Source organism: Symphalangus syndactylus, chromosome 5 (genome assembly GCF_028878055.3).
Source record: "Symphalangus syndactylus isolate Jambi chromosome 5, NHGRI_mSymSyn1-v2.1_pri, whole genome shotgun sequence".
Classification (NCBI taxonomy): domain Eukaryota; kingdom Metazoa; phylum Chordata; class Mammalia; order Primates; family Hylobatidae; genus Symphalangus; species Symphalangus syndactylus.
Window position 1 is genome coordinate 99,217,478 of NC_072427.2, and position 23,247 is coordinate 99,240,724.

Below are 23,247 nucleotides of genomic sequence, written 5' to 3' on the forward strand. Positions count from 1 at the left end.
GAAGCCAGCTTGGGGCAAGACATTTTTCTAAGCTTTAGCAACCATGAAAGTTTCCATGGATTTTCTAGGAAAAGGGGTCTTGAGAAGAAGCATCGGGAATTAGAATCTAATATACAAGAGGGCCGTGAAACGCAGTAAAAGCACTGGGGCTGCAGGCCATGGAATCCTGAGACAGGAAAAGAGGAAGCCAAGCAGGGCCGGTCAGGAAGTTGATCTGAGGCTTTGCAGAGTCCCTGAGTAAAGTTGAAGGAGCCCAAACCTTTCTGGACCTTTGGATGCTCCGGCAGCTATGCAGATAGAAGGTGTGTTCTCTTCCCAAGGCCCCTTGGCTGACAGCCGTGATGAGAGCCGATTCCCTTCCTTCTGAGCAACAGGGCGTCCAGTTCTCACTGCAGACCCCACCCTGCTTCATTCACATCTTGCTGTACTCCAGTTCCTGCACCTCTGTGGAGCCCTCTTCAGCGTTCCCAGGTTGTCAGACGCCTCTCTGAGGGCCCTGCCCCTGGTACCATACCTCTATTAGAGCCTGGCTCATCATGTCTGGCGAGGCTTTGCTCTGCTCCTCAGTGGGCTACTAGATGGTGGAACCTTGGGGAACCAGAACTGTGCCATAGTCTTCTCTCTGTCCATTCTCACACCTCATATGGAGCGTGGCATAAACTAGGCACCATTTGTTTGTTAAATAAAAACAAAATGCTTCCTCCTCATTTCCCATGAAAGTTGCAATCTAAACCAGCATAATTAGGAACAATGTGATTCGCTTTAAAATTAGCATTTACTTTGAAAAACTCTATTATAATGGTTGTTTTTAAAGGGGCCGAGATGAGAGGATAGACCAAAACCTTACCGAATCCCTGGCACTGTGTAAAGTGTTATATACACCTGTATCTCACCGAATCCTGAATGTAACGTGGGAATTATTTGCACCATTTTATAAATCAAGAAACAGAAGTTCAAGAGGTAGAGGTGGGATGCCGAAGTGAGTTATAAAGTTGAATTTCAAACTTAGGTTCAGCTGACTCAAAGCCGGAGGTTACCCTACACTGCCTAGTATAATGAAGAGTGTTTCACTTTTCTCTGCAGTGGAGCAGATTCTAATTTCATATTCTTGTAAGAGCTGTATGTAACTTAGCATGTGTGCACAATATAGTTAAAAAGATAAATGCATCTACTGAAATTCATGTTTAAAATGCACAAAGCCAGGGTACCTTCGAAATACTTTCTAAATGAAGTTCATTGCCCATCCCCCGTGGTTTAAAAAAAATTATTTATTTTTCACTAAGCCAAGTTAAAAGCAGAGGAAAAGGATTTTAGTAGCAGACCATTTCCCAGAGGGAAGTGATTTGTTTTCATTAGTATTCCAATTTTTAGTATGCAAATTGTATGTACTTTTTTCCCTCTTCTTTATATTTGTGGCAAATTATAATTCACTCTCACTGAGGGAATGGCATGGAAAATGAAAAGAGCCTAATCTTTAACATTAGTCAGACTTTTCTCTGATTTGGGTAGAAGTGTAGGGGCCCGCCTCAAGGCATGAGATCAGCTGAAAGACCTTTCAAGGTTTTCTTCTAGTCCTAGGAGTCATTTAATTATTCCCTTTTTCTGATTAGTTTTTCCCATCACATTTTAATATTTATGAAATTGAGAAGCACCTTACTATTGATTGAATGTTTAAAATTTTGGTGAATTGTTATTTTCTCCCATTTTTTGTTGTGTCTCACAGTTGATGGTATCTTCAAATTGAGTAAATCTAGGAAGCCTCGTTGGGATGCTCAGGAGCTGTTCTAATTCCCTTTAGCTCTCTACTTCCAAGAAATGGGGGGCTGGTATCAAGGCTACCCTGGTTAATATTTCCTTCCAAATTTTCTCCTGGTTGACCAATGTCACAACCTTCTAACATCCTTTAGTTCTTATCTATTAAACAACATTATAGCAGTAATCAGCTGTTCCTTATATCTTAGAATATTCTTCCTTTGCTTAATAAATAGGGTCAGTGTAATTCGGAATGTTTTCTCATCTATTGATGCTGCGCATGGAGAAGGCTGAAAGTCCAAGAAGTAGCAGTGAGCAACACAAGATCCCCAGAGCTCCCGAGAGAAAACAGGCAGACCCTGAGCACAGACATCTCCACGTTAGTGCCAGGCTGACGCCTCCTGGTTGGCATGGTGATGGGAGGGGGCTAGATCAGGAGACAGTCTTGGGATGTCACCATGGGATGAGGTGACGTAAGCCTGGCTCAGATTGTCACTTTAGAGCTATGGTAAGGATGGTCATCCCTGAGGTCCCTTTGAGGATCTTCATGACATCAACACGTCCTCCCTATTTCTGTGTGTGAAACTGATCTTTGTTTCCTTGTGTTACTTCAGGATCCCGAATAGCCATGGGCTCTCGGTAACATCTTCATGATGCTGGCGTGTGATAGGTTTATTTCTTCCTTTTCTTCCCGCTGTCACTACCCTTGCCTTCCCAGTGTTTATTCTGCATGCCTTAGCACAGACCCTGGCCAGCTGAGTTACTATTAGATGCAATAGGGTCTATCTTTTATTATATCTGGTGGGATAAACCCTCTACCTGGTCAACATCTCCGACTGCCAAGAATTTAAATAATACTTTATTTTTTGAGACAGAGTCTCACTCTGTTGCCCAGGGTGGAGAGCAGTGGCACAATCTCGGCTCCCTGCAATTTCTACCTCCCAGGTTCAAGTGATTCACGTGCCTCAGCATGTGAGTAGCTACCTGAGTAGCTGGGATTACAGGGATGTGCCACCATGCCCAGCTAATTTTTTTGTATTTTTAGTAGAGGCAAGCTTTTGCCAAGTTGCCCAGGCTGGTCTTGAACTCCTGGCCTCAGGTGATCTCCCAAAGAGCTGGCATTACAGGCGTGAGCCATGGTACCTGGCCAGTAATACTATGTATAATGCAGCTGCACACAGATTAACAGGATGTTGAAGGAGACATGTCCTATTGTCAGGGCTTTCAGCTAAAGTCCCAAAGCTGAGGATAATAAGCAGTAAGTGTTTCCATATTTTAAAGGGAATGCTAGGAAGTGGCAAATTCCTCTTCCAAATGTCTCACTAAAGAAGAGTGGATTGTTGTGCTACCCCCAAACTCTTATGTAAAGAGAAGACTAGATTCCATGACATTTCATTCAAGAAGAGCATTGGTAGAAACGGGGATTCATGGAAAGAGTGGTTGCTGATCTAGCAAGAGGTCTTAGGCAGTGAGGCTCTGTTCCCTCCTTATGCCGCCTGAGGGCCAGGGCTCCAGGTCGCCTTTTGGAGACAGGAGCATGCCAACAAGAGCAGAGACTGATTCACTGACTGGAGGCCTGCTTAGCTGAAGAAATCCAAAGATCCATCTCCGTGTGGTAGGGGGTGGTGAGAACCTTCTTGGGAGAACGTGACACATTTCCTGGAGTCTGTGCATGCACGTACAAGAGCTTGTACCTCTTGCTTGCTTTCATAACTGTGGAGAGGGAAGGCTGATAAGAGCAGTTTGTGATGTCAGGAAGTTGAGAGAAGGCAGCTGGGAGGGTGACACTCACACCTTTTGTCTGGTACAAATGTATGCATTCTTATGGACCAAATGAAATAATGGGCGATAACCTGGCAAAAAGTGCCTTGAGGATACAATGGCCAAGAGGATATCCTGTGGTGGTCAGGGAATTCCGGCAGTAACAGTTGTGTGGATGCACTATTAGGGCAGGAATTGGAGACAGCAGAGCAGATCGCCCCTATAGGGGACCTACTAGGGTAGAGTTCCCTGCAGGCTTTTGAAACTCTTCCATGCACCCCAAGGAAGAGCCAGTATGTGGACATCTCCCAGTGGGTAACTCACTAGCACCTGGGAGGTGGGACGTGTGTCTCTTCTTCTCTGATCTGGTTCCCACCTGCCTGGCTCTGGAGGAACAGGTGTCAGGACAGGGAGGGAGAAGAGAGAGTATGGCCCCTATTACACATCCCCACTGCAGGGCCAGGCTTGTGTTGTGATATGGACCTGAGGCTGAAGTTTAAGTTACATTAGTGAGTCATGTCTGCAGAAATCAATTTTTAAGAAGGCGTTTCTTACCACTGCAACTGACCAATAAGCTCCTTTGCCATCAAGAACTGGGAACAGGACTCAGACCAGGTACATTGGAAAGAAGTGCTTGGAGAAAAATGAAGCCTATTTCAAAAGAAGCTCATCAATGTCAGATGTTCAATAAGCTCATCACTCAGCTTAGGTCACAATGATGACATTTGGGACAAGCTGTCAACAGGCGTTCCATGGCCTTCCTGAGCTACATCTACTGTTAAAGGATGTGAGGGCCTGGGTGTTAATTAAAGCCTCCTCATGTCTGCTCAGAAGACATTACTAATCCTTCTCAGAGTGGAGGATTATGAATTGTTATAAAAATAACCACAACTTATATTTTATATTTAATTGACTATATTCAGGCACTTGTGCTAAAATCTTCACGTTTTTATCCTCACAATTACTTAGGAAGTAGAGATTCATTATTCTCATTTTAAAGATGAGAAATTGGGCCTGGCGTGGTGGCTCATGCTTATAATCCCAGCACTTTGGGAGGCTGAGGTGGGCAGATTGCCTGAGGTCAGGAGTTTGAGACCAGCCTGGCCAAGACGGCGAAACCCCATCTCTGTGAAAAATATAAAAATTAGCTGTGTGTGGTGGCACTGGCCTGTAGTCTCAGCTACTTGGGAGGCTGAGGCAGGAGGATTGCCTGAATCCGGGAGGTGGAGGTTGCAGTGAGCCGAGATCACACCACTGCACTCCAGCCTGGGTGATAGAGTGAGACTCTGTCTAAAATAAAATAAAATAAGATAAAATAAAAAAGGATGAAAAATCAGAGGCTTAGAGAAGCCAGTTGCCTGAGGTCACACAGCAGGTAAGTGGCACAGCCAGCACTTGGATTTGGATAAGTTTGTTCTTCTCAGGTCATCTGGCCTCTCTACTTTGGACAGGGTCAGCAGTCCTGGACCAGGAATGATTTTGCCTCAGTCTTTGACAATGTCAGGAGACGTATCTGGGTGTCCATAAACTGGGGAGGGAGGTGTGCTTCTAGCATCTAGTGAATGAAGGCCAGGGATGCTGCTTAACATCCTACAATGCACGAAAAACTCCCTCCAACAAGTCAGTCGTGCTGAGGCTGAGAACCCCTGGATTAGACCCCCCACCCCTTTATCAAAGGAATGCAGCAATATTCAGATTTTAAAAATACATTTTTATTTTAGAATAGTTTTAGTTTTTTTTTTTTTTGAGATGGTGTCTTGCTCTTGTTGCCCAGTCTGGGGTGCGATGGTGTGATCTCTGCTCACTGCAACCTCCGCCTCCTGAGTTCAAGTGATTCTCCTGTCTCAGCCTTCCGAGTAGCTGGAATTATAGGTACATGCCACCACGCCCGGCTAATTTTTTGTATTTTTAGTAGAGACAGGGTTTTGCCATGTTGGCCAGGTTGATCTTGAACTCCTGACCTCAGGTGATTCACCCACCTCGGCCTCCCAAAGTGCTGGAATTACAGGTGGAGCCACCATGCACGGCTCAGTTTTAGATTAAAAAAAAAGCTGCAAAGATAGATAGTTCAGGATGTTCTCATAGACCCCAGGCCCGGCTATCCTTATCTCACATTACTATGGTTCACCTGTCACAGCTAATAAGCCAACATCAATACATTGCTATTAACTAAAGTCCACCCTTCTTTCAGACTTACTAAGTTTTTACTGAACCTCGTTTTTTCCTGTCTGGGATCCTGCATTTTGCTTTGTCGTCCCATCTCATTAGGCTCCTTTAGACTGTGACATTTTTTCAGACTTTGATTTTGGTGGCCTTGAGAAGCTTTGAGGAGTCATGTATTTTGTAGATTTTTTTTTCAATGAGCTTTTTCTGATGCTTTTTTCAGCGTTGGAGGGGGTTGTGTTTTTTGTTGTTTTTTTGCTTTTGTTTTTGTTTTTTTGAAGGAAGACAACAGAAACAAATGCCAGTCTCTTCACATCATGCTATTAACATGACTCTTTGCTGTTGACATTAATGTTGATCACCTGGCCTGAGTAGTGTTCATTAGCTTTCTCCACTGTAGAGTTACTCTCTCCCTACCCCCTCTCATGCTGTACTCTTTGGAAGGAAGTCACTATGTACAGCCCATGTTTAAGGAGTGGAGAATTTTGTTTCACTTCCTTGAGTGGGGAGTAGCTCCATAAATTATTTAAAATTGTTTTGCATGGGAGAGTTGTCTATCCTCTCTATTTATTTGCCTGTTTACTCAGCCATTTATTCAATTACTCATTCATTTATATCAGCATAGTGGTTTGAACGGTGGCTCCCAAAAAGATATGCCCACTACCTAATTCCTGCAACTTGTGAATGTGACCTTATTTGCAAAGAAGTCATCGCAGTTGTAACTAAGTTAAGAATTTCAAAATAAGATTATCCTGGATTATCTAGGTGGGTCCTAAATCCAATGCCAAGCATCCTTATAAGACACAGAAGAGGAGGTACACCCAGGAGAAGGCCGTGTAGAGATGGAGGCAGAGCTTGGAGTTATGCAGACACAAGACCAGGGACATCTGGAGCCACCAGAAGCTGGAGCAGACAAAAAAGGGATTCTCCTAGAATCTCAAGGGAGTGTAGCCCAGCCAACAGCTTAATTTCAGATTTTTATCCTTGAGAATTGTGAGAAAACAAATTTCTATTGTCTAAGTCACCGACTGTGTGTTAATTTGTTATGGCAGCCTTAGGAAAGTAATATAATGATACGAGTTTATGAATGCTTACTTTATATTTTGCATTATAATCTCATATAATGTTATTTATTTTATTGCTTAACTTCTTCCAGCTTTGGTCATTGGGAGCACTTTCAGTTGGCAGCAGTGGTTGTTAACAGGCATCCCTGTCTCCCATCCTGGTGTGTGTTGCTGGCCTCTGCTTTGTAGAGCATTTTAATCTGCCCTATGCAAGCACCACCTCTGAGTCAAGTCCAGAGCCTCTGACTCAGTTTACCTGGAGGTAGGTCATCTCCAAATCCTGAACCAGAAAGTGACCTTTAGTGTTTTATTATTCTTTAATCATTCTGTTACCCATCAGCACACCTGGGAGTTTAACTACTACATTCCAGAAGGTTTGCCAAGAGAGGGAAGAATTAAGCAGGAATGCTGGCATCAAGCAGGTTTTTCTACGCCTTGAAATGTTTACATGTTTTAGCAACACACTTGCATAGCATTAATGAGGAGGCAGAAGCAAAAATGTGCTTTCAGACTGCTTCAAATTGGGCCTCCTTAACTGATACGTTTTCATGCAAAGGCAAAGTTAATGTTTTTTTGTTGGTAAATTTGAAATTTCAGATACTTTAGGTCAAATGTACATCCAAGTTAACCAAGGTGTCTTTAGCAACTGTAAATGAGAGCCAGCATTCTAGGTTCCCTGGGGAATTTCCTGGAAGATTTTGAGGATTAAGATTGAAGTTGCTCTCCAGATATAATACCGATAAACAACATTTCTTGGGTAAATTTAGACTTTCTCTCTTTGTAAGCCAGAAGGGCCTTGGTATCCAGTTGCTACAGAGCTTGTAGAATTATTATCTTCATCTCCTTTGCAGTAGAATGATTTGTTTTGAGAACTGAATGTGATAAAAAGAGTAGAGATAATTGTGAGAAATGATGAGGCTCCAAATCTCCCCCAACCCCGCTCCCCACTCCCCACCCCAAGCTTGTACCCCTTCAGGATTTACTGTGTTCATAAATGCTCCTTATTGATCAGCCTTGAAGCTGGGCTGTCATTTTTATGCACTTTCCTCCTTCTCATCTCCCTTCTTTATTCAGTTCCGCCTTCACTCTCCCCCACCCCATCCAAACTCCAAGTACAGCCCGTTTTTCTTCCTTTCACCTCTGTATCTATTTAACTTTGCCTCTTACAGCCAGCACCCTAATGCAGACCCGCATAACCTTATTTCTGAAATACTGCAAGACTTTTAATCTAATTACCTACTTTTCCACTCTCCTTTACGTTTCTCTAAGTGCATTAATGCATAATCACATCTCCTAAACATAACCTTGTGTCTTGATATTCCCCAACTCATTATCCTTTAAGGTTTCCTCAATGCTGGAATAAGAAAGTCCATACTCTTTCCTGTAACTTTTGAGTTCTCCCAGATCAAGCTTAGCATGCCTGTCTAACTGTAAATCCTGTAATTCAAAAATGGCATGAAACTTCTCTGCTCACTGAAGTGATTATTGATGCGTAGATCTGCCTATTGTCATTTTCTTTCATTTTCCTTCTTCTTTTCCGCTGTGTAATCCATTGTTTCAATGTCACATCCTATAGATGAGCTCTTCTCTTTTAAGGGTCTACAGGCTGTTCCTGCTTCAGGCAAATGGCCTCCCTCATTAAACTCATGTGTTCTTATTGGCTACTGCAATATTTGTCAAACTGAGGTCTGCAGAGGCATACGATAGCCATGATTCTCAAACTTTCAGCATTCCATCAAAACCACCTGGAGGGCTCGTTAAATAGAGATCACTGAGTCCATTGCCAGAATTTTTGATGCAGTAGGTCTGTAGTGTAGGGACGCAGTCTCATTACTGATGAGATTCAGGTGATTCAGGTGTTGCTAGTCTGGTAACCACATTTCAAGAAAAAATGTAGTCCTATGGCTTTAAGATTTTAGTGTCCATTGCAATCCTTTGGAGAGCTGATTCAAAGCTTAGATTCCAGGGCACTCACCCTCATAGTCTGATGAGGTAGGTGTGTGCTGGGCAGGCCCTTTATCAATCCCAGGTGGTTCTTATCTGTGGTTCTTAGCCCTGCCCGAGAAGTCTTGTTCTGGAAGGCGCAAGCACTCTCATTTGAGAGAACAGTGGTGAGCTGTTAGGCTCTTACCCCCTAGCGTCCTGGGCTGCTCATCTCTGTGCATTTGATTTATTGCTTCAATTAAAGCTTTAAGTTTATTAGAAAGAGTTTCTTTTGATTCTCAGTCTCTAGCACAGTTTTTCCCAAGGAGTAGATACCCAAGACAAATCTTTTGGATTTTACCCAGTTTGAAAAAGTAATTCCTGTCTATTTTGATGCACTGTGAAAGTAAGAGTTGAATTGTGAGTGGGGGTGGGAGGGCTTGATTGGGCTTTGTGAAAAGGCCTCAGGCTGTTTGAATTCCCAAGACAAGCTTCCACTTTCCCTGATGTGGGCGCGTTAAGGCCAAGCCTCATTTATCTCTTTTGCTGGAGGTGAGAATTGAATATCCCTATGCCTGCGGTTAAGTGGCATTCTGATTGCTAGGTTAAAACTAAGCCACTTCCCTCCATACTTTCAGGTAGTTTCTTATGAGTGACAAACTTTTAAAAAGTGAAACCAAATGTCACTTTCATTTTAGCCTTAAGAATAAAAAAGATTGAGGGCACAGAAAAAATGAGGAGGATGATTTTTTACTTCTGTCTGGACTGATTGCTTAATGTTTCAGCAAGGGACAATGTATGCAGAATAAAGAGGTGTGCTGAGAAGGGGTGGGCAGGGATGCTAGAGGGCTACATATATTTGTATATTTGCCTGGTGGCTCTGTGTGCCTGGTACTAGGGACCTTGCAGTATGAGGTCCTCTGTATCTGGTCAGTACAGTTGAGACATACAGATATATAGACGTGCAGGTGTATAGATGTACAGTAAAGATGTATAGATGTACATACATATGGTAGAGATGTGTAGATGTACAGATGTACAGTAGAGACATGCAGATGTACAGACTTATGATAGAGATGTGCAGATGTATAGATATACAGTAGAGATGTGCAGGTGTACAGATGTACAGTAGACATGTACAGATATATAGATGTATAGTAGAGATGTACAGATGTACAGACATACAGATGTATAGATGTACTGTAGACATGTACAGATGTATAGACGTACAGTAGAGATATACAGATATACAGATGTTCAGTAGAGATGTACAGATGTATAGATGTATAGTAGAGATGTATAGATGTACAGACATACAGTAGAGATGTACAGATGTACAGTACAGATGGGCAGATGTATAGATGTTCAATAGAGCTATACAGATGTACAGATGTTCAGTAGAGATGTACAGATGTACAGATGTATAGATGTATAGATGTACAGACATACAGTAGAGATGTACAGTAACAATGGGCAGATGTATAGATGTACAGTAGAGATGTATAGATGTATAGACATACAGTAGAGATGTACAGATATATAGATGTAGCGTGTATAGCTGTGCAGACATACAGTAGAGACACGCAGATGTATAGATGTACAGTAGAGACAGATGTATAGACGTACAATAGAGATGTATAGATTTATAGATGTACAGTAGAGATGTACGGATGTATAGATATACAGTAGGGATGTAAAGATATACAGATGTTCAATAAAGATGTACATATGTATCTCTGTTGCTTAAGAGGAAAGCTAAGGAAAGAGATTAGAAGTGATCACCTTCGCAAGAAAATCAATTTAAAAATCATATATTTAATTTAAAACTGATTGGCCTAAACTTACTTGACCACTATTAGCGTTTCCCTAGACAGTGTTCCCCAGAACACCATGTAAAAAATGTTTGTATAAATACATATATATATATATATATACACATACACAACTGAATCTGTGTTACAGCAATACAAATTGTGCCAGAATTTTCAGCAGCATATTTTACTTATTTTAAATGAAGTATGGAGGTGTGAACATTCCCTGTTATAAAAGTACTATTCTAGAACATGCTGATGTCCTGAAGAATGTCAGAATGTTGTAAAGTTCAGATCCAAATTAGTTTTAAGAAATTCTATTTAACAAATATTTACTAATTTGACCAAGAAAATAGCTTTTCTTTCTCCAAAGAACTGAATTTTATTTTAGGTGAATTCAAAATTTTAGAGTTAGAGAAAAGCTTAGAGTACAAACTAAGGTAGACAAATGAAGTGAGTTGTCAGTGGAAAACTCCCAATTGTTCGATGATAGGAAAAGTTGAAAAAAATAGTATACATGCACCAAGGAATATAATGTAAGTATTGAAAAGAAAGAGAGTGATTGATAAGGTGACCTGGAAAACTGTTCTTTATGCGTTGGTGAGTGAAAAACAAGCAAGTTGCAAAATAATATGTATAATATGATGTCAGTTTTGCCAAAAAGAAAAAACCCAAACAAAGAAACAAGCAAAAACCCCCAAAACAACCAACCAACCAACCAACCAAAAGCTGTATGTAAATATACACGTTTTGGTATGTTTCTGCAAAAAAACCATGAAAACATACTTCAAAATGCTGATATTGGTTATCTTGGAAGGGTGGAGTGGGATGGGGAGTAATTTCTTGGGTTTTTCCTTTAAATGTCTCTATTGTTTGCTTGGGGGCACTGACTGTTTAATGGTTTTGTAGATAAATGGAAAATTCAGTAGTATATTTTTTTAAAACAGCTCTCAAAAGAGGAGGCCTGAAAGTGTTAGAAATACCTTGTTAGGAAAACTACTCACCGTTTTTCCTTTCCTTGAAATGAGCTGTGGGTGAGCTTGTCAACCCTAAAGTAAATGGGGATTTGGGAAGGTCTTGAGCATACTTGCTTTGTCCTTAAGTACTAAGTGTTCTTCCCCGAGATGTTGTTTAAATGATCAACTGGCCCATGAAGTAGGAACTTGCAAGCAAAGGTGAACTTCACTTCTGCCTAAATTATTTCCAAAAAAATTGCATAAAGTTTTCAGAATATTAAGATTGGAAATGTCAGTTAGAGGATCTTATAGTAGAGCAATTTGTGCAAAAAATTTACTAAATCTCATTATCATGTTAGTCCCAGAGGAAATCCAAAGATGTGCCCTAAAACACTCTCCATGGTCTCTAGGGTTTTAGCGTGGAGTTGAAGAGACAGATTTAAGTACACATCAAAAATGGAGAATATTGGCCGGGTGCAGTGGCTCTCGCCTGTAATCTCAGGTGGGTGGATCACCTGAGGTCAGAAGTTCGAGGCCAGCCTGACCAACATGGTGAAACCCTGTCTCTACTAAAAATGCAAAAATTAGCTGGGCATGGTGGCAGGTGCCTGTAATCCCAGCTACTCAGGAGGCTGAGGCAGGAGAATCGCTTGAACCCGGGAGGCAGAGGAGATTGCAGTGAGCCGAGATCATGCCATTGCACTCCAGCCTCAGCGACAGAGCAAGACTCCGTCTCAAAAAGGAGAATATGATTAGACGACATACAATCTGTTTGTGTAGTGCCCACTTTCAGCAGTGTAGACATCCAAAAATGGAGAAATGAGTGAAGGCTAACGATTTTGGAGAAATGCTGCAATGAAAATTTTTGTACAACTAGAAAGTAATAAAATATAAAATAAAAATCCAAGTCTCTGCAAAAAGCTACAATTACTCCCAGGTAAATAATCCACACACACACAAAACTAGACTATAAAAGAATTAGAATTCCTTTTAAAATTACTCAATGGGCAGCATCTACCATCTGACTTTCTCCTTGAAATCTTATTGATGTTAATTGGAATTATGAAGGTGGCTAGTGAGGGTGGCCGACTTTTTTGTATTATTTAAATATTTTCTCAGTTTCTGCTGCTTCTAAGGGCTCTGCTGCTTCTAATGTAGATTTCTACTTTAGTAAATCTACAAGTGAGCTTGCTGCTCCAAATATTCTTTAAGGGAACGGAATGATTTTCCCTGGCAGTGTTTACCTCTTCCGTGGAGCTCTCAGGAATGACCTCCTGAGCTCTGTGGGCTTGTCATCTTTACTGGGCAGCCTTCCAGCCAGGGCAGGTATTTGAAAAATTGTATGCTTAGGCCTTTGGACATTAGTGGTATCCCTGCTGAGGCTGCCTATGTCTAAACTGCTTCCTGAATGCTGTTATTACCTAGAACACCATTATTATTGATGATAGGGACATACTCATAGTGTCCTCTCCATTTGCAAAGTGCTTTACAATGGCATTCACTTATTATTTATTAGATGTTAATGTCTAATTATAGCACGCCTTTGCCAAGCCTTAGAAAGGTTGCCTGGTAGGCTTGGCTTCTGGGGTGGGATGCCCCGCTCCCCCTGCTAGGTTGAATGCATGTGGTCTCATTCTGCTTCAGTCCTTCAGTCTAGCATACCAGCCTCTTACGTGTCTGCGACCTGAGGACAGGAGACTGGGGCAAAGCAGGCAGAACTTGCCCTGATCCTGGGCTGGATTCAGCCCTTCAGTATCAGGTCACCAACTCCTGCTGTGAGGATTGGGTACTTATGAGTTTTCTCTGCAGCAAGGACTGTGTCCTTCCCTTTGACCTGACAAATGTATACAGTTGCAATCACTAGGAAATAAATCTACCCAAAACGTACAAATAGTTTGAGTGTTCTTTCATAAGACAGCGGAGGTACTTAGCAAACTGCATTGTGCACTGAGTAGATAAATGTCTTTTCTAAAATGGGGGCCATTTAAAAAAATTGCAGACAAAAACCACTCTTCTTCTTGTAGATCTATTGGCATTAGCTTTGAGGATTTCTAACCCAGCTGAGCACTTGAGTTAACAAAACATTCTTTGTCCAGCGAAATTTAGAAATGTAGTCTGAGTTTCTTTTTAATTATGAAAGAGAAGTAATTAAGAACTGGATGGCTTTAGATTTTGATAAACTCTGGGGCTGTGAGTGTCTCTCATGGGAGTGGGTTGACTGAACCAGGGGCTTCCAGCCCAAGGCAAAAGTCAGCGTGTTGACATCACATAGCTGTGCTATTGATTAGCTTTCCACATTTGGGTGTTTACGAGCTGAACAGAAAATACTGCTTCTATGCATGTCTGCAGCTATCTCATTGTTGGTTAGGGATCCTTCAGTCCTAAGTCTCTTCTCTGTTGCTGTGGAGTTGAAGCTGAAGGTTCCCAACACTTCTCAACATACACTTCATTGTTGGGATAAACATGGGCACTTCCTCCTTTCATTGGGGTCTAACCGTCTTGCTGTTCTCCACTGTCTTCCTAAACTACCCCAACTGCCACAGCTCAATGGAACTGCAGTGCTCACATCATATTGCTGTGGAAGGCATGTGAGGAGCAGATGTTGACCTTAAATTGCCCCTCACTGGTTTCAAGTCTAGAAGGACTAGAAAAGCATGCAGAAGTGAAGTGTGATTTCTCCATAAGATAAGACTGACCATAGAACATTTATGGTATATAGTCCCTAGACTTATACTTCATCTAGTATTGTAATTTATTTCATTTTTTTGTGTAATAGTGATAACTGTGTTTATATTGCAGTTCCTTGAGAAAGGGGAGGCAAATCCAAAAAGGACGTTAGCTGAGACTCTGAAGACCATCCCTGTTTTGGGAAAGCTCAAGATGAGTGGCAGCAGGACCCTGGTTCCCATTAAGGAGGCCTGAGTTTCCAGCTGCTGTGCTCTCATTTCCTTGTAGCAAGGCAATGGACATTTGAATAAGGTAAGCCTGGTGTGTTCCTACCTTGGATTTTGACTCTGGGGCCATGGGGCAAAGAAGCAGGGGGCATTCTAGAATTCCCTGTCCAGGGTTGGCAGTGGTGCTAGTATAATGAGGCTACAGTAAGAATCTATGTAGGATCTTCTATTAGGATTTTGGCTGTGGTTCTGGCCTCCTTTTATTTTGTCCACTTTTCTGTGCTTGGTTGACTAGCCTTTTCCTGAATCCTGTCATCTACCCTACATCCTCCTGATAAATTGCATTTTGCATTCAAGTAACCAAAGTTTGTTTCCTTTACATGGAATCAAGAACCCTGCACAGCACTCCTGTTCTGGGGCCCAGGACATTGACTACAAAGGTTAGTAGAAACTATTTTGCCCAGTACCTCTTTTTAATAATAGACAAAAGTTTTCTTTGAACTTGAGAATGAGACTTTGTGTCAGCTAACATATATATTCCAAGTCAAGTGTCTGAAGTACTCACAGCTTTAGCCACTGTGTTTCTATTATTCTAATGCTTTATGCTCTTAATGGCTAATTGTTTTTTTTTATTTTTTTATTTTTTTTATTATACTTTAGATTTTAGGGTACACGTGCACAATGTGCAGGTTTGTACATATGTATCCATGTGCCATGTTGTTTTGCTGCACCCATTAACTCGTCATTTAGCATTAGGTATGTCTCCTAATGCTGTCTCTGTGCATTCTGTGTAAGTGCTGATGGTACAAACTTGCTCCAGATTCTTGTTTTGACTGGTTCTGCTAATACCTCTTTTACGTATTCCTGATGTAATTACTTATGAATTTATGCTGTAATGAGAGAGATTCTATTAAGTATTCTTAGCTTTATGAGGGAAAACAATAACTTCTAATGGAGGGTTATCCAAAGAATGTTTTTGCTATTACTTAGGAAATGGATTCTTTGGTTTGTCTTACTCCTAAATGTTCACCCAGATTCAACAGTCAAAAGTCTGTGTTGGCCGGGCGCGGTGGCTCACGCCTGTAATCCCAGCACTTTGGGAGGCCGAGGCGGGCGGATCACGAGGTCAGGAGATCGAGACCATCCTGGCTAACACGGTGAAACCCCGTCTCTACTAAAAAAAATACAAAAAAATTAGCCGGGCGAGGTGGCAGGCGCCTGTAGTCCCAGCTACGCGGGAGGCTGAGGCAGGAGAATGGCGTGAACCCTGGGGAACGGAGCCTGCAGTGAGCCGAGATCGCGCCACTGCACTCCAGCCTGGGTGAAAGAGCGAGACTCCTTCTCAAAAAAAAAAAAAAAAAAAAAAAAAAAAAAGTCTGTGTTGCTTACCTAGGAATTTGCTTTCTTCTTCATGTATATTTACAGGAGGGGTTACGTTTACTTGGCATTTGGGAAATGTTTTCACAATGCTCATTTCATATAGCAGATTCTCATTTCGTGAATGAATTTATCAACTTGGTCCATGTGACACAAATCTCTGGATTGGTCTGTAGGGGCAGACAGTGTATCTGCTATCTTTCATTTGTGTATGTAGAATTCCTTATGTATGGAATAGTGATGTGTGCATGCAAATGCTTATGTAAGTTAATATGATCACATTAAAATGTATTAAATACCCAGAATTATGTCAATAATTAACACACACAGTTGCAATATATAACAAGAAGCAAACTGAATATATGGAACATTTATTCAGCAAGTATTTACAATGGCATCTTACTAGGTGCTAGGCAGTTTGAGGAGAGCTGAAGCTGTCATGCTTTCTACTTGAGGGATTATCGATTTAATTGGGGAAACTTACAGTTTCATTGGAAGCTTATACTCTAATAGTTTTTACAGGATTTTAGTCAAACCACAGATAATAAGCTCCTTATTGGCTTACATGTTCCTGGCAAAACTTTGGAAGCAGGCATTTGGAGGCAATAAAGCAAACATCTTTTAAAGGTTTTAGGTCCTTAGTACAAAAGTCTCCCATATCTCTGAATTGAAATTCTAAGGCTAACTTCTAAGCTGTTTTCATAGTGACCCTAAATAGGGTAACAGTAAAGTTTTGAAATCGGAGGCCTGAAAGGGAACAAAAATAGGAAATCAGGGCATTTTGGACCTGGAATGCAGCCCAGATCATTTGGCTTTACCAGGAGCCCAGAAACTTTTTAGATCATTTGTATGTGAGAAATCACTGACTTGACTCCCATGGTCTTTTTTTTTTTTTTTCCTTTCTACTTCCCCTCCCACCTCATTTTACTCTTCTAGAATCCCAAAAGATACCTATTCTGGGCCTCAGGGGTTTTGGGTTTAAAAATTTTTTAGGCCAGGCACGGTGGCTCACGCCTGTAATCCCAGCACTTTGGGAGGCCGAGGCAGGTGGATCACGAGTTCGGCAGTTCGAGACCAGCCTGACCAACATGGTGAAACCCTGTCTGTACTAAAAATACAAAAATTAGCCAGGCATGGTGGCATACGCCTGTAATCCCAGCTACTCAGGAGGCTGAGGCAGGATAATTGCTTGAACCTGGGAGGCAGAGGTTGCAGTGAGCCAAGAGTGCACCAGTGTACTCCAGCCTGGGGCAGCAGAGTGAGACCCTGTCTCAAAAAAAAAAAAAATTATTTTTTTTAGTAGAAGGCGGAAATACCAGTGCTACTTGGGAGACATCCACCATTGTGGATTGGAGCCAGACTACCTCTTCCCACTGATGTCACCTCCTTTTCCATGACCTTCTTCATGATTGTGGAGCAGTTTTCCTTATAGGGCCACAGAGTAAATATTCCAGGCCTTGTGTGCCATATGCACACTCAATTGCAATTACTCTACTCTGCCATTGTAGTGTGAAAGTAGCCAGGGAGACACAAACAAATGAGCATGGGTGGGTTCCAATAAAACTGTATTTATAGAAGCTCAATTTTGAATTTCATATAATTTTCATAGGTTATAAAATATTATTTTTCTTTTGATCTTTTCCAACCATTTAAAAATTATTCTTAGCTCAAAGTGGTACAAAAACAGGTAGCGGCCTGGCTTGCATGAGGGTCCCCTAGTTTGTCTATCCCTATTGTGGAGAATAATTATGGAATGTTTCTTATCTGTACCCTGAGGAATCCTAGTTAGAACTGATGCTCCAAGAAAATCAATGTAAAAGGAACATAATTGGCCGGGCACAGTGGCTTACCTGTAATCCTAGCACTTTGGGAGGCCGAGGCGGGTGGATTACCTGAGGTCGGGAGTTCAAGACCAGTCTGGCCAACATGGTGAAACCTCGTCTCTACTAAAAATACAAAAAATGAGCCGAGTGCAGTGGTACGTGCCTGTAATCCCAACTACTCTGGAGGCTGAGGCAGGAGAATTGCTTGAACCTGGGAGGCAGAGGTTGCAGTGGGCTGAGATCACGCCACTGCACTCCAGCCTGGGCTACAGAGTGAGACTTTGTCTAAAAATAAAAAAAGAAAAGAAAAGAAACATAATCACTTCAACACTAATTAGAATCCCATAATTTTAGGAATTACTTTTCTCACATTCCTACATTTAGAGATGCCCAGGTGGTGGCCTAGAGGGAAATGACTGCCTCTTGTGACCTGGCTCCTCCTGATTCACAATTGTTAGCTTCTCTGTCCCATGCTCATGCACATACCCAGGGCCCTGGACTATATTCCATATTTGTTTATTCATTAAAACAATTATTTTCTTTATTTTCCTTTCGCCTCTCAGTTGGGATTCTCCTGGGGTGATGATCTGCCAGCATTTCCAGGGAGACAGATGCCTGCTTGCCTAGTGGCCTTGAACCTCAAGGAGGCTTCCCAGGGAGAATTTTGGATGAAGACCTATATAAAGAGGTGAGGTAGCTGCTCAAACTCTTGAGTCACTGCTGTGTCATCTTTTATAGGTTGCATCTCTAGTACAAGACGAATGTGAGGGTGTGTGAATGTATGTGTAGTTTATAAGAACAAAATCTGTGATATGTTTGCCTATAGCTTTATGAAGGGTGGATCAAAGTCAAGGAGCAAAGCCCGTAGACTGAAAAGAAAAACGAAATTCAGATTCATCATGGCCCAGCTTTTAGCCACACATCAAAGACGTTTGGTCTGTTGGCTTGGCTTAAGAACACACTTAAGTTATTGTATAATTTATTTCCCAGAGTGAAGATTTTAAGTGTTGAGGGACTAGAGATACTGTGAGTGAGAAAACCAGTTTTCTTTTGGATATTCATCTGAAGGTAAATAATTCAAAGGTAAATTTAAATGTGTGGGATAAATAGTCTACCTCTCCTGAATACTCTTTCCTATCTCATTTTTGGTTGATAGTTCCAAGGTAATACCTCAACGACTCCCACATCCAAAGTGCAAGATTGGGACTCCAGAGTCCCGAGAACTTGCAAAGGAGGGGCCAAAATCCTGTTTTGTGGCCCTTAGCTGACCTCCTACACAAGGCCATAAAAGAGGATGGGGAGTCTGAGAGAAGAACCTGGAGTTTGGAGAGAGGATTGGTTTGGGAAAACTTGGGCTTTGAGTTTCATTTCTCACCCAAGCTCCAGACCTCTCTTGCCCACTCCTCACCCCCTAACCTAAAAATGATTCACTTTTCTCAAGGTAAGAGAGGTGGCTAGAAGGGGGTTTATTTGCACAACTGGAGCTGTGAACCCTGCGGTGAATAACAAATGCCTACAAAAAAGTCTTCACAGGTGAGAGGCTGGCTGGACCAGCTGTGGCAGCTGAGGACAGGGCTGTGTTTGGGTCTGGTGTCCTCTGTCTGATGGTGGGTCAGACGTTTCTGTCACCTGGGGGCCAGATGAAGGCCACATGTCAGGGCAGCAGCTTGGAGTTGTTTTAGATCCTGCCAGCAGGGCTTCCAGGAGGAGCAAGAAAATATCAACAGAGTGGGGTTGGAGGTATGCCACTAGATGCCAGGACTGAAGGAGGAATTCTAAGCTATAAGCAAGAAGATACATTTATACTCATCAAGAGAACTAGAGGTGAGGGATCCCCAGCTTGGAGATGTTGTCCAAAGAAGACAGAAGGCATCCCACACCAGCATTGTCATTAAACACAGCAAGAACCAAAGCTAGATCACAGAGATGCCCTTCAAGTGAGTTCTTTCCTGTCTCCTTAACTCTTCTCTCCTCTTTGGCTCTGGTCCTAGAGGAGTTAGAAGCCACAGCTTGGAGGGTGAGGTATTCAGGGCAGAGGCCCTTCCTCCTCTCACTTAGAAATACAAAGTTTGGAGTTTGACTGTTACACAGGATGTTATATTTAATTACTGAAATGAAACTACTCTTAGGAGTGTAAGGGAACAGAGGGCACTTAGTAACCATAGAGTGAAGGGATGTCCTGTGGGGGTTCATACGAGATTTTACCAGGAGCAAGACAAGATATCATCCACAGGCAAAGAGAATCAGCAACACAAAATGGCCTTGACTAGCAGGGGGAGAAAATAATAAAGTTGGTTTCTGATTGTTCCTTGCCAGTATCACTTATTTAATATCTGGGTTACACCTATAATTTGCAACAGCAAATTACAGGTATATAAAATCTCGGTTTCCTATAGTTTTCTTGTCAGTGTTACAGGATTAGACTCCTACAGGAACAGAAACTTTAAACTAGAGTCCTCTGTAAATTTTTCACAAATATTTTTTGCTTGTTTGTTTATTCTTTGATGATTTTAATTTTGATTTCCAAACTGAACACATTCGGCCTAACAAAAGAAAATCACAGGCTAACTTTATTTACAGAAGTAAATTTAAAAAATCGAAGGAAAATATTTGCCAATGAAACCTAGTGATGATCAAAAGGAATAACACATCAGGACTGAACAGTTATTTCAGAAATGAAAGCATGTTTCTATACTGTGAAACCTATTAGCATTTTTCAGTTTATTAAAGAAAAAGAAAAATTACATGATTATCTTGCCAGGTACAGAAAAAGCAATTTATAAAAATTCAACGGATATTCCTGGTAAAACTAGGAAGAAATAGCCTCTTAAACTTAGATAAAAGGTATCTGCCAAAAGAGCAAACATGTAATAGTGAAACACTGGGAGCATATTAATTAAAATCAAGAGCTCTATCATTACTCCTGATTGCACTGCAGATACCAGCCAGTGAAATATGACAAGAGAGAAATAGTGTACAAACATTGAAATGTAAGTGATAAAACTACAATCATTTGTAGTTGGTATGATTTTCTACCTAGAAAATCAAAGACAAACTAAAAAGCTTTTAGAACTAATATGATAATTCATTGAATTGCCTGAATGTAAGACCAAACACTGAGATCACAAATTTACTGCTGTCTAAGAGTAGCTCATAAAAATAGATGTTATTCATAATAATAAAAATATCAAAATGCCTAAGAATTAAGTGCAGAACCTCAGAAACACTGAAATGCCTAAGGATAAACCTCAGAGCCTAAGAAACGTACAAGGAAAATTAGAACCCTCTATTGAAAAATATAAAAGGAGTGATGAATAATACACAGTATTTCTGAATGGGAAGGCCGAAGTGTAAACTGGTAATTTCTTCCCAAGTTAATTTATAAATTCAATGTAATTCCAATAAATTTTTTTTTTTAATTTTTCTTCAAGTAAAAATATGCTTTGGTCCGGGCATGGTGGCTCACGTCTGTAATCCCAGCACTTTGGGAGGCTGAGGTGGGCGGATCACGAGGTCAGGAGATCAAGACCATCATGGCCAACACGGTGAAACCCCATCTCTACCAAAAATACAAAAAATTAGCCAGGCGTGGTGGCGGGCGCCTGTAGTCCCAGCTACTCAGGAGGCTGAGGCAGGAGAATGGCGTGAACCCGGGAGGCGGAGCTTGCAGTGAGCCGAGATTGTGCCACTGCACTCTAACCTGGGCGACAGAGCGAGACTCCGTCTCACAAAAAAAAAGGAAAGAAAGAAAAGAGAGGGAACTTTCCACAGCATTGTGGTTTTGTGTGGTTTTGGCACGGAAATAGAAAAATAATGGGATAGAATTGAGAATCCACAGAATCATGTGTCTTTTGTAATTAAGCATTTATAAATGGACTGTTTCATAAATGATACATGGACAATAACGTTTGAAAAAATTATTCTATACCTTATGCCATATACAAAAATAAATTCCATATGGTTTGAAGACATAAACTGAAAAAAAACCTTATAAATATAAGAAGAACATGCAGGACATTTTAATAACCTTTGAGTAGGGAAGATTTTCCTAATTAAGACACAGAACGCAGATACCATAAAGATATACAGTTTAAAATTTTAAACTTGCCCGTAAGCAAAGTTAAAATATAGGTAGTATAACGAGACAAACAATATAAATAATAAACAAAAGATTAATTTCTATAATATATAAGGCATTCTCTAGTCAATAAAGCAAATTACCCAATAGGAAAATGGACAATGATAAGGAAAAATCTACTCACAGTCCACGGGAATGTGAAAAATTAGTAAGCTAACTTAACCGAAAAATGTAAATTAAAATAACAAGAAATGAGCATTTTTTTATCCATTGGGCTAGCAAAAATAATATTTATGGTAGAGATGGTGTGAAAAAGTGAACATTTGTTACACGTTATTGATGGGAATGTAAAGTAGCATATAATGCTTGAAGGGATTTGGCAATTTTCACCTGAATTTAAAATACTGATTTCCTTTAACCTAGGTTTTCTATCACACAGAACATTTACATATATGTACAAAGAAAAACATATAAAATTATTTATTTGTCAGATTAAATAAATTGGAAATAACTTATATGTCCATCATGAGAAATTGGTAATATAAGGATTCTATGAAACCAATAAAAAGAATCAAGTAGATCGATATGTCCTGAAACAAAAGGAACTCCAAGATGTAACATTAAGTTAGAAAGTTACAAGTTTCAGAATTTCAGAATAATACGTGTAGTATAAATTAATGTTTGTGAGAGTAAAAAGATATCTAAATCTATATCTGTACCTATAAATCTGTATTTATTCACATGAATGCATAAAGAAAGTTCTGGAAGGATATTCTGGTTGCCTAAGGGAGTGGTCTTATTTTAAGAGGATGAAATGGGTAATTTTGTCCCTTATATCTAATTCTTTAAAATTTGAATTTTTAAAAAGAGCATGATTTTTGTGTTACTTTTGTAATTTTAAATGTTGTTACTCTACTTTCTCTTGTATACATTGGACAAGAAAAGTCCTGGGCTTTCAATAACTCCCACTCTTCCTGCAAGGTGGTGCTTTTAGCAGCCCTAATGGGTTTCCATATGCCTGGGGCTCACCTCCCTAGGGGCTCACATTCAACCGCCGGTCCTGCTAAATAGACCTGCAAACACAGCTGGATGAATCTGAATCATAAGCTCATAGTAAAGTAGAGAATTAGAAAGTGATTTAATAATTTAGAATTTAGAACTATTGTATAGAATACAGAGTTGTGGAGAACTAGAAATAAATGGTTTGATCCAATGTTAGAAACTATTATCTATGGAAAGACCCAATAACTACAAGAATTGTGAATAAAGCAAGAATCTTAGAAACTCAGAGTTACATAGAAATGTAGAGTCATCTCTTTGGATGTTTCCATTTCACAGACGAAGAAAGGGAGCTGATGGACTTTTGGTGACTTTCCACAGGACTCCTGGATCCTAGTGCTCATTAACTGTAATATCCCCAGAGCTGTTGTTGTTGCATGAACTTATAAGGGAAACCATATTATTAGGAAAAGTAATTCTATTAAAATAATAAAAAGGAAAATGCTTAAGCAAGAAAAAATCTACAGACATGAACAGAACTTCCCATTTTATTCTTCTTCAACTTAGCCTCACCAAAATATAAGAAAAGATGTCATCGGTGATGAGGAAAGTTGAAGACAATAGTAGGAAGGCCGTAACAATGAAA

General features: G+C 40.7%; 1 long non-coding RNA gene across 1 annotated transcript in view; it reads left to right on the forward strand.

Annotated features, from left to right (window-relative positions):
* The window catches only part of LOC129482915 (uncharacterized), a 165,652-nt gene that overhangs the window by 27,333 nt on the left and 115,072 nt on the right, over positions 1–23,247 (forward strand). Inside the window, exons 2-4 of the long non-coding RNA XR_010121202.1 lie at positions 14,230–14,409; positions 14,716–14,764; positions 18,088–18,212. This is a non-coding gene — a long non-coding RNA (uncharacterized lncRNA). The remainder of the gene's footprint in view (positions 1–14,229; positions 14,410–14,715; positions 14,765–18,087; positions 18,213–23,247) is intronic.